The 12,441-nt window shown below is 34.8% G+C and overlaps 2 protein-coding genes across 2 annotated transcripts in view; one reads left to right on the plus strand and one right to left on the minus strand.

Moving 5' to 3' along the window:
• The window catches only part of LOC310900530 (uncharacterized protein), a gene marked incomplete at its 5' end in the record, with an annotated part of 545,595 nt that overhangs the window by 480,093 nt on the left and 53,061 nt on the right, over positions 1 to 12,441 (minus strand). The window lies entirely within an intron of this gene.
• Positions 1 to 12,441, plus strand: part of LOC310899750 (uncharacterized protein) — a 566,537-nt gene that overhangs the window by 212,346 nt on the left and 341,750 nt on the right. The gene's annotated exons all lie outside the window — the stretch shown is intronic.

Consider the following 12,441-nt stretch of genomic DNA (forward strand, 5'->3'; position numbering starts at 1 on the left):
AGCAGGGTATTTTATATGAGATTTCACATAGGCTTTGAATCTTTTCTGTATATATTAAGAACCTTTTTGATGGAAAGTAAGAGAAACATATGGCAAGGCAGGGCTCAGTATAAAATGTCATATCACTGCATTCATTCCCATGACCAACAAGATCACGTAGTCTAGAGCACAGAAAGATACTGAGCGTGTGAGAAATATAAATCAGAAGAACAGTAACTGACAGATATTCTCTTCCTTGTGTGATACTCGATAGTGAATGTCTTGTCATTTGAGAATATTGGTGTTTCCACAGCTAAACAGTCTCAGATGTCACCTTGGAAGATCCCCACATTTGTCTTTGCCACTCATCTCCCTAAGGTGTTTGTTGTCGCTTCTGGGTGGATTGGAGGCTATTCTACCACTGAATATTGATGAATTGTATGAAAAAAACTAACCAGAAGTACTTTGTCCACATTGGTAACTTCCATGATACATTGTATTGCTGCTGTTAATTTTGGTCAAGCAATGTTATAATTGGAAAACTTTTAATTATTGCATCACTGAAGATGAACAGGACTATAGCGCTAACATTCAAACAGCAAAGACATTCAGAACTGTAGTAAGACGTGTTGGTACCTAAGTCTCGTCTCCCTCCCCCTTAAGAGTCTGAGGCACTTTCATTCTTTCACTATGAGAGAGAGGAAATGTAAATGTGGTAAACCAACTTCTCTTGATCTCATCTTGATATAGTTGTGGTCATGCCTGAGACTGTTGCTTTGAAGAAGATTGGTAAAATAAATTCCACTTTGTTCCAACAACAAATTTTCTCTGGGCCTTGATGGGACTGCCTTGTATATGACTGAAGAGCTCTGTGCTCATAGGAAAATAAATTCTACCGAGTATTGCATAACTATAGAACATTTTTGCGTTTTAGATCAGAAATGAATGCAACTAACTAAGAATAGCCAAATACTTCAGGGAGACTTCTTTGCCAAGCAATCTCTGAATGCAGTAAAGACAATACTGTTTTTTGTTTTGGAACAGAAAAAAGTGGTCCTACAAAATTGCTTGTGGTTGATATGTCCTGAAAATATTTTAATTTTTGGTAATTTTTTGCCTAATCAAAAATATGACTAAGGTTTGAGACCTTTCAAATGACTTTGTTGTTGTGGAAAGAAAAACACGTTTTAGAAAACATTGATGAAACCATTAAGATTACTTATCTTTCTTGCTTCCTGCAGGGTATCTTTTAGCTGCAGCATGATAAATATTTGAAGTTCCTAATTATAAAACAATGGAATTCTTTTAATTAATATTATCTCATGAAAAATGAACTTAACTAAAAGGGATTCATGACCCCTCAGTAATGTTAAAGAAGCAGACATTCTTCAGTTCCCATTCTTAATTTCTACTTCTCTCAGTATGCAAAAATTATTTTTTTTCCCATTACGTATGGGGGATTCTTCCTGCTTTTTACAACTCAGAAAATTCAAAGATTACTAAGTCAGATTTAAAGTATCATTGCCTCCTGGCACTTCTACATTTAGAAACAAACCTGGAAAGCATTGGATATTGTTACATGTAAAAATGAAGCTCCTGAAGCATTTGAAGTCAAAGCTCAGTTTGATCCATTACTGTACTAGGCCAAAGTGCAAATATTCAGGGAAAAAAGTATTAGCTATATATATTCATAATTCTTTACTTTGTCTCCATCATTTAAGATAAACCCTCAGGGGAGTCAGTTATTTGAACACATTAGCAAGCTAATGCCATAGGCAAGAGTTACAGTATTACCCAGTGGAGCTCATCCTGCTCCCAGGGAAGTTAAAAGGTATTTTGACATGAGCTCCCATAGAAAGAGTAGCCAGTACAATATTTGCGATTCCTGCAATAAACCGAGGAAAAATGCAAAACCTGTTGCTGCATGCTTGCTAAGTCTTTTACAAATATAGCGGATAAATCTTAAGAGCTGCTTTGTATACTCAAATATTTACATAAAGTTAGTCTGTTGTTTCTACAGATGTTGATGTAAGCATACTGAAAATAAATTATTTGAGGCATATAAAAGGACTCCAGTCCCCAACAGAGAAAGAAAACCATGATTTTCTGTATTAGAAATGCATGGAACTGATATGAATGGACTTAGGTTAGCATAAGAAGACCGTATCTGTTGTCAAATACTAGCATGTCAAGACCTTGATTGAATTACAGTTTTGTGTTTTTTGACATTTATGCTATCGATATATGGAACTCTGTGTCCTATTAACTCCATGTTTGCTTTATACTGAAAGCTCTTTTAAAGCTGTGCAAAGTCTTTGAAACATTGGAAGGATGCTCTAAGTAAAGAAGAAAGGGAAATAATGTCTGTGATGTGAGAGTTTTGCCTTTCATTCACCTGTGTTTTTTCTTGTTGTAAACATCCTTCCCATTATCACAATAACATTTTACCTTGCCTTCAGTTTTCACAACTCAGTCCATCACTAGTATCGTCCCTGAGTTTGAGTGATGGATGGCCTGTACATGGTGCTTATTGAGTGCTGTGCATTTTACACAGGACATGTCAATTAAGACCATGATGATTATAATATTTGACACTTACAATGAACTTAGTGTATAGGAAACATGAAATCAAGATAGCAAAATACCTACCTGCACATCAGTATTCAAAAAAGGAACAGGAAGTCATGTTATTCTCATAGGTTTTAATTTCTTCTATCTTCTTAAAGCAAGGATATTTAGTACAATTTATTGGAAGTCACTGCTTTAAAATTATTGTTTGCTCTTAATTATGTTTTTATTCTCTGCTTATCTAGCAATCTCCAGATATAGAAGATTTTTCTTTTCTTTTTGGTCTCCGTAAATATGTGATGACTCAATGTATGAGTAATGCTTTTGCTATGATTTTGGCATGATAATGTCTAATTTCTGAATCACTTGTTTAATGTAAGATAGGCCCTATGATAAATTAATTATATGAACACACTAGTATCTAGCTCCCTTAGGTAAGGATTACAGACACAAATTTGATCCTATTGTAGTCAGAGAGAGTCTGGGCCTGAATTCAGAGTTACATGGTGTTATAAGAGAAAACACAAATATACATTAGTAATCTCTGTGTTTTGCTAGTGTATTCCAAAGAGAAGTGAGACTAATACTTGATTGTCTTCACACCTTAATATTCTATTTTACAAGTGTAAGTGGGAAATGATCAAGGACAATAATAATAAATAATAAAAAAAAAAGCTACATCAGATATATGATGTAGGAATCGTTGAGAGATTAAATAGCAGTAAATCTGCGAGTTGAGTACTCTTACTTTCATTTTAATAGGCATGTGAAAATAAAATGTGGTGGGTAAGTTTATCCCAAATGTGCACTACGAGGCGGAGATTTTTCAGTCAGACTTTAGGAATCATAAATGCAGCTGTTTGCCTTTTGTTTGTTCTTTAGCTTATAGCATAAATGGAGTGACCCTTTGTCGTGTCTCAATGCAATTCAATTTTACTTTCCCTGATGCCCAAACAGTCAGTCATGACCAATAAGCAACATCATATTGTTATGTTTCCCAAACAACACCACATGAATTAAGATATTACTTGTAAGATTTTTGTACTTTGTAGTCCTAAATTGTAGTAATAGAGATGGTCTCAAGAAAATTCAGAACTTACTAAAGTGATTCAAAGTTCATTTGAACCACCTATTGAGATAATGTTCAATGTTGCAACAATGGCTATTAATAAAATTATATAAATTGCTGTGTCTGATGTTTGGTCAATCCTTGCAAAACTTAAAATGCATCTACATTGAATTTGTGATTAATTTGATTTTTAATGTAATAATGAAAACTATTGTTACTATTGTTATTATAGCCTTGGAGACAGTCTCAGCTATCTTTTGGTTGTCTTTTCACAGTTTTACTCTAATTTTGGTCTAGTATTTTGTTCTTAATTACTTGGAAAAGAGAACACCTCCATGGCTGAACTCATTCTCAAAGGTGAGTTCAACTTCCTGAATGAGTGATAGAGAAAATATTAAAACTTCAGCAATTATTGTTCATGACTTAATGTTCTAACACAAATTTTTAATCTTTATTTCTTGAATAAAAGACTTATTTTATCTTTACTCATCAAAATAATGGCAATTGAACTCTTGAAGATTAAGCAAGAGATTTCTTAATCTCTTGAATTAATCCCATTATTTCTACAAATACCCTACCTAATTTTAAATTATTCATACCTTCTCTTTTTATTATTGTTCTTCAGATCTCATAAACTGTTACTGTCCATCTTATAGTTTTAACCATGCTAATTTATACTTAGTTATCACTTTTCCTTCCCCAGGTTTTGAGATTTGTTTTGGCAGAATTTAAACAAATAAAATAAAAAGTGCAATATATAGAGCACAGTCATTGATTGCCTTCCAAGTAAATATGTATTATCATTAGTATGGCTTATGAAAAACAAATAGGTGTATATGGAGGGAGGTGATTTATATTAATAGATTAATGCACAGAGCTGTAAAAAGCAGTAACAAGATGAAATTATGAACAAGAAATTATAGGATGAATGTCAAGAAAATATATGGTCATGGCAAGTTATATGTTCGTATGCAGATAGAATTGCTGTACACTATCATTTGAATCAACTGACAGTGTAGTAGAATAGTATTAAATAATATGTTGTACAGAGTAACTTCATTGACAGAGGAAGATGACACAAGGGATAGGCCATTCAGGTCTCTTATCTATGCAGTTCACTGCCTGAAAATGAGTAATTGTCTCACAGCAAAAGACTTCTAATCCGCATACCAGGTTCAAACCATCTCTGGTTTAAGCAATAATAATTTAGCGGAATGTTTCTTAAGCAAAAATTTATCTCTTCATCTTAAATGATTAAAAAATAATCAAAATTATAGTTCAACCATAATTCAGCTGTAATAATAATGCCAACAAAGACATCTTGAATTGTAAGCAAATCCTATTAAACAAGGATGTATTTACCTTGGATTAAAATGGGATATAATATGTAAGAATAGCTCTAGGAGATGATGCACTGTTTCAGACAAATGCCAGCAAACAAATATATGATCTTATTGCTGCATGTAATGTATATCAGATGAGGTAGTGAATATCACACCTTTCCACCATGTGCAATTCTTTAAATATTCTTACTTTTTTATTCCTGCGTTGGAGGTGGACAAATTACAACATTACTCTTTAGAAAAGCCTGCTACTACTGACAGGGAAAAATATTTCCTGTAGCCAGCTGGCGTCTAGTACAAAGCTGTATGAGTGCATACTCTTTCTTCCTTTGGAGTATGAGAGAGTATAATAGTGTTCAGGCACTAATTAACTCATTTAAACCTTGCCTTTCTTTTTTTTTCTTTATGACCCAGGTGCCCTCTTCTAGTTAAAAATAATCACAGAGAAATAACAATTTCAAAGATTTAGAAAAACGGTCTGCTATTCAGACAACCTCTGGTAACAACTCTTGCACAACCATGTGCCTGTGTGAGTGAGGATTACAATGGAAAAACTCTCTGTTATGACAGTTCTACATTGGCAGGAAAGTATGTGGTATTAACAATAAAGGTGTATTGTTTTTTTTTTCTTCTGCAGTTATAGAGAGAATTATGCATGTTTTTTTTCTTTGGTAAGAAGAGAGTTTTCTTAAATGTGTTTCCTCTGTAGAACAACTCAGCAATCCATGTATAAGTAACCAGACAATGCAAGAGACAGGGTTAATTTTTTTTTTTTTTTTGACAAAAGTAAGTTTATAAGTAGGCTTAAGGAAATGCACTCCATTTGGGAATAATAATAATAATAATAATAATAATAATAATAATAATAATAATAATAATAGACCCAAGCCAGAAACCTAAAGATTGGGCAAAAAATTGACTTGCACATGCGAAATATTACCGTGATATTGCTAGTAGCCACACAGATGAAAAAAGTGCCTCAAGCTGGTTGGTAAAGCGAGTGTACCTAGAACTCACAGGAGGACTGATTGCGGGTGCTTGGCTTTTACCATTCAGCATATAAGTAGCATGGAAATTTTACCTTTTTAAGATAAACTGATCTGAAAAGCTGTTATTGATCATCATTGTATTTTATTTGTAGGAACCAAAATTTCCCAAAGTCTGGTTAGCAGATAGAGCGGCTTTCAGTGCTCTCATTTGCTCATGTGGTTTTCAGCCCTGGCAGTAAAATCAGTGGCTTCACAGAAGCCCCAGTATTCGCCCTCAGCGACTGTCCTCTTAAAGAGGAGTGGTAGTTTATCCAAGGTACTAAAATGTTCTGTTCTGTGCTGCTCCTCAGTGAATATGTTCCTTCACAAATGCGGTTATTATTTAAACCACACATTGCTTTTAACAAGGCAATGTTCTTAGGGAGAAGCAATATTTCACTGCATTTCCTGAGATATTTAAAAGAAAAAAAAAAAAAAAAAAGATCAGGTTTTCAGACACACATGACCTTCTTCAGATTTATAGCAATTATATTTGTGATAGCCACCTTCAAGAAGGATCAGATAAGCACTTGGAACAATAGAAAAAATATGGTAAATACTGCACTCTGCAAAACTTTCCCAAACTGCAAAAAGCCAAGCAGCCTCTACCCCTGACACATGCTCTCAGGTCTCAGGGTTGAGTTAGAAGACCTTTCCCGCAAACAGCTGGGACAATGCAAAGCACTGACCATGAGTTTGCCAATACACTGACATTTCAGCTAGTCAAGGGGTGAGCCTGTTATTTTTAAAACTCTTGCAGTGACAGCATCAGTTCGTGCTTCTTCCGTTGTGAGCTGAGCCAGGTATGGTGGCAAAACAATGCCAGAGCCTGATTTCTCAGCTTTTTGTATTAGTGTGTTAAATCCAGAAAAAGCAGAAAATGATGGGGTTTGTGCAGACAACCATCGGGAACTTTGTGAGCCTTTTTATGCATTTCCCAGAAATGTCTTCTTTTAATCTAGTTGATTTGATCAAAATTAGATAAGCCCATCTTACTGAGACTTTATGTGTGAATGTTGGTTTCATGTAAATTATCTGTCTGTATAAACCCCTAATACTTCTCTATGCATTGCTATCTTTCTAGATCTTTGCATAGTAATTTTTTCTTTCATACTAATGGTATCTACAAACAAACAACTATAACTGAAGTTATATTAAATACTTCTAACCTATTTACTTGGTAACTTAACCTATTAACTTGGTAATCTTAACACCAACCTGGGGGTACTCACTATTTTGTCTTGAATAAGCTCTGTAAATTCCTTACATGCATACCCAGGAAAATGGTTTCGTTATTCAGTATTTTCTGTCTTTCATTCCAGAAATGGTTCTCCGCTTCCTTTTCTTGGAAATCTACCCAGTCTATTTGCAATACTTTTCTACTTTAATTTTAAGCTGGAATGGAAAATGGCTTGCATCTGTAGCAGAAGCCAAAACTGCAACAACTAAGACTACCGTGTCTTATGAAAACAATTTAATTTTAGATGAGTTTCTAGTGAATGCAAACCCACCCAGAATAAAAGGAAAGGATTGCATAATCAACAGTGGAAATGTTGATGAAGTGCTAACCAAAACGTGATCTCTTCAACCCTCAAGCATTCAGGTTACAGTCATTGGCATTAACAGGATTTTTGTTCACACATTAAGGAAAAACAAGTCTATAGAGCATTAGCAGCCATTACTACATATTAGTCCAAAATGAATAGTAACAGAAACTAAAGCAACCTTATGCTTTTCTTTCCCACAAGTGGTGTACAATCATTGGTAATAAACACAGAATAATACAGGAATGACTATTCACAACCTTATTCAAAATGTTAGTTTTGTATGTAAGCATGCTTGTTTCTCTGGTGAGATAAGCTTAATCTGTTCTGATGATCCTGTTCTGTAGCCCTACGCTTGTCAAGATTTCTGTAAATGTTCCATCATGTCAAATATGCATTTTTTAATTTTGAAAAAGTTGCTTTTGTTGTAGCCAGGGCTGTAAACCCAACATTTATAAGTCACCACCTATCTTTTCTAAGAAGCAGTTTCTGCCTTTGTTAATGCACAAGGAATTTATATCAACAGAACAAAATCACGGGACTTGTATGTTCCTAGAGGATGAGGGCTAGAACTGGTTTTATTATCTACAGGTCAGGTTCAGAGATCTTCTGAAACATCCATGTGCATAGTTTACCTTAATACTAGAGATGATTAAAAAGAGTATGAAGAAAAAAAAAAATCTTGCATAAGAAAAAAATCTACAGCTGTTTTAAAATCTCCATGGAAACAGAAATTATGATCATTCAGACCTTTAGAAATGATGAACATTTCAGTGTTTCAAGCTTTGGCCTTAATTCCAACTGAATCCTTATGCTGTCCTAATTCTGAGATCCAGGTTGTTCACAAGCAAGTGAAATCCATCACCATGAAATCTGCCTTAGAAGGCCCTTTTTTTTGGCTTCTTTTATAACATACAGTGGCAGGCAGGTGATGGAAGTGCAAAATGGAGACTGGTCTCATACAGACCTCTCAATGTTCTGACATTATCTTGTCTCCAGACGAAATCTGCATCCTAGAATGAAGGATTGAATAGATACATTTTGCAGTTGCTTATTGGTGAGCCATCACTCAGTGATGTGGTAATGCTAAAGAAAACATTCAGTTCCTCCTAATGATCATTTTCTCCTGGGCAGGATATCTACTCGTACAGGAATATTTCCAGCCTTACCCTGCAATTCCTGGTAAATGAAATATTGTCACGCACACAGAGCTGAATCTCAGGTCAGGTGTGTTTCAAGTAACTAAATTTAACGCTGTTATTGTTGTATAGTTCTTATGTGCCTTTAAAGATAGAAGCTGGGTCTCAGGGCTCGTGGTGAAGGGCAGTAGCAACAGAGTGAACATCAGGCGGCCTGTGACAGGATTGCTGTGATGAGCCACCTCTGTTGGCAGGCTCAGCATGGGAGTCCCAAAGCAAACAGACACAGAAGGTAGGGAACAGCTTAATTCCTTTTGAATGACTGGTATGAATACTCACTAGAGGTGATTTTTTTAGGTAAACACGTGTGTCTACAGAAACTGAAACAAACTTTGCAGGATTTAACAAACAGCTAAGAAATATTTATCTTACTTGAGGAAATGATACATTAATGTTTAAATGGCTTTTTTTCGTTAAGTGACTTGGTGACATAAGTGGCCAGACATAGCTATCTTAAACAATCAGAATTTGACAGTTTACAGACTTTCCCCCAATTAATCAAGTAGATTGTTGTTCACAAAAAATATATCTTAATCTGCTTTCAGTATTAAAAAACCTGCTAAGAATTTTTCCTGTGAAAAAAGGTCCAGTTTCTCTAATATCATTCTTTAGCACAATCTAATACTAGAATTATTTTATTAATATTATTAATATTATTTACTCATCTAAAAGTAGGATTTTGGTCTCAGTTGATCACATACCCTCCAGTTACAATCTGTAGGACAGATGGATGTTTTTACATGATGACTTGTCACACCCTACAAAAAAATGCAATACACGCTCTCTGGTGTGCTTGTTCCCTCCTTTGACTGGATGGGATCCAGATGATCAGTCGCATGTTTTTCTGCCTTTGACTTCCTTACATTAAAGGTAATCAATGCCATCTAAAGTGCACAGTTTTGTATACAGTTAAGCATGTATCTCCCCAGTTCCAGCTTTCTTTATTAAAGATGTTGTACAGTGCTGCTTGATGCTGTGCATTTACCTGAAAAGGTTCAGGCAAAAGAAGACCATAATTTAACTAAAAAACAAGATATCGTTTTTTGGAACAACAAGGTTATTCTCATAGATAATGACTGAATATCTGTATTGCATTTATACCATTGATTCAAGTTGCATAGTCTTCTAAAAATTTTAAAGCTTTCCCTCAACCAGATGAAGAGTCTTCTCTGTCTGTCTCTTTGATATGAATAGTTACAACAAATTGTCTTTCACAACGGGTACACATTCAAGCACTGCAGGAACGGGAAGGAAAGCTTGCAGAACCCTGTGGGCATCGCACAAGATTTTAGTAAAATATTATAAATTATACAGTCACAAGAACTGTGTGAAATAGTCTGAATCTCTAGCGAAATCAAAGTGAACATCGGGTATCAGAATTAATGATTTTTGTGAGAGTCCTGGGCTCATTAACACAAAATCAGATCATTAGCAGGAATTTCTGACTCCTTGCCTATCCTCCTTATCTTCTGTGAGAGGCACTTGTCTTCTCTTCCCAGCAATCCAAGTGACACTTACAAGCTTTTGTGGTGTTCTTTTTGTTGTTGTTGTTTTTAATAGGGGAATTACTGGAGCTAACTTAGGAGGTTGTTGGCCCTAGGAAATACTCTGTGGAATATTGCACTCTCAATCCTTTCCAGTCAAAGTGATAGTATTGTAATTTAGGATGGCAAACAAAGTGTGAGCCACAAGTAGTCTGGAAAAGTATTCAACTGAACTGTTTAGCCTAGCAGAGAAAGGTGATAAATGCATGCTCATTATGTGTGTCACCCTGTTAAAAACTACTTTTGTGCTTTATAGTATGATATCAGGTACAGTGAAGCCTAAACGAAATGTTTTCTGTAAGTAAACAGAGAGAAAAAGAAAAAATATATATCCTTTGCTAAGTCCAAAGTTCAACATATACTGATTTTGATTTTTGAAAAATATATCATAGAAAATAAATGTGAAAATTAATAGTGAAAATTAATTTCTCATTTCACTTCCAATATGTGAAAAAAAATAATGAAATACTAATACCGATGCAGAAAATAAATGGAGGATTTTAGATAATTCCAAGAGATTAGGGTTTCATCTTTTTTTTATTACCATTAAATACTAAACAGCCTCTTAAAATGAAAAAAAAAAAAAAAAAAAAGAACTTTTGCTTGTTTTTCCTCTGTATTCTCTGTTTCAGCTCCTCTTGCAATCAAGTTTAGGAGATTTGTTACTAACAGGTTCATGAGAACTTTTGTCTCCTTAAAAAAAAAAAAAAAACAGAGAGAGAGAAATGTGAACACAAAGCATTTTCAGTGTCTGCTTTTCACAGCTGATGTCCTTTGATTCCATAACTTTATTTGCCTGAAAGTCCCTGTTGACCAGGTTTCACGCTGTGGTTTGCTTGAAAATTATGGAATATTCACACTCTGAATGTGACTCTAGAGACTTGTATTTTTGTGCACGCACTCACATCCACTGCAAAGAAAAACCTCCACTGACTCTAGTAATAAATCACCATATTACAACCATCAGGGCATTTAATTTACAACTCAAATCAATTGGGACTTGCTGATGCTAGACAGTAATATACTGTCAGTTTAAAAACCTGGATATTGCAGCTCAATGCGGATGGGCTGCCAGTCAGCAGAGTGACAAAGCGACAATTTATGGTTTGTAAAAATACGGCAGATAAATTGCAAGAAAAATGCACTGACTTCAGCAGCATACTGTGTGCAATATGTTTGTGCTGAAAGGACTGGGAAAGGTGGGAAAAAAATACCTCTATGAAACTGAAATATTTTATTCACTTTAATATATGCTGGTTTAAAGGATCTGTTTAATGATTGAGACATTTAAAGAAAAGTAGTAAAACAAAATGTATATACTGGATATTGTCCTGGATAGTCATCTGACGTAAATGGATGTAACTTCCCTAGAGCTCACCTGAGCTGTATGGAAGGGTGATAAGCGCAATGCAGAGGGTGCAGATGGATACAGTTCATACTGCAGGCTGCTGCTATTGCAAGAAAATAGCTAGGGGTTTATAAGAAGCAGGATAATTCTTCTTAGTGGTAAAGCAACATGAAGAAAACAAGAGAAACAGATCTGTACCTAGACAAAGGCTTAATATGTCAAATGTCATATGGTCAAAAAGAGGAACAGTCCTTTTGCACTCTTGCAAATGTTTTTCTTCTCGAACTGAAAGAAAAAATGTACATACGGCTGCTACTTCCACTGTACCTCAGTTTTGGACAGGAACCCCATATAACTTCTGGTTTTCTGACCTTGGTGTTTTGTTGTTGGCATTATTGGTGGGGTTTTTATTTATTTATTTATTTTATTTTTAAGTCTGTCTGGAAATGTAAAAATAGTTTTAAAAAAACTGCAAGTTTTCTCCATACCAGCACTGGCCAGGCCTGGACAAATGGCGTCAGCCATAAGATGGCCGAATCACATCACTGCATGTGATTTATTTTCATGAGATTTTCTGCCTCTTCCCTCCTTAGAAACAATTTTGAAAGAAAAGAATTTATTTGCTTGTGCATTTATGAAAAGGTGAAATGTTGAAAATATTAATGCGTATGGCATGCAAATTATGAAATATCATGTATAGTGAGTATGTATAAAGCATTCTTTAACCTAATTTGTAGGAAACTGATTTTTTTAAAGTGATCTATAAATAGGAAAAGGAGGCAAATTTGTCAAATACCACTTAATTGGTGTATTTTTAAA

Source organism: Anser anser (genome assembly GCF_964211835.1).
Source record: "Anser anser genome assembly, chromosome: 5".
Lineage (NCBI taxonomy): Eukaryota > Metazoa > Chordata > Aves > Anseriformes > Anatidae > Anser > Anser anser.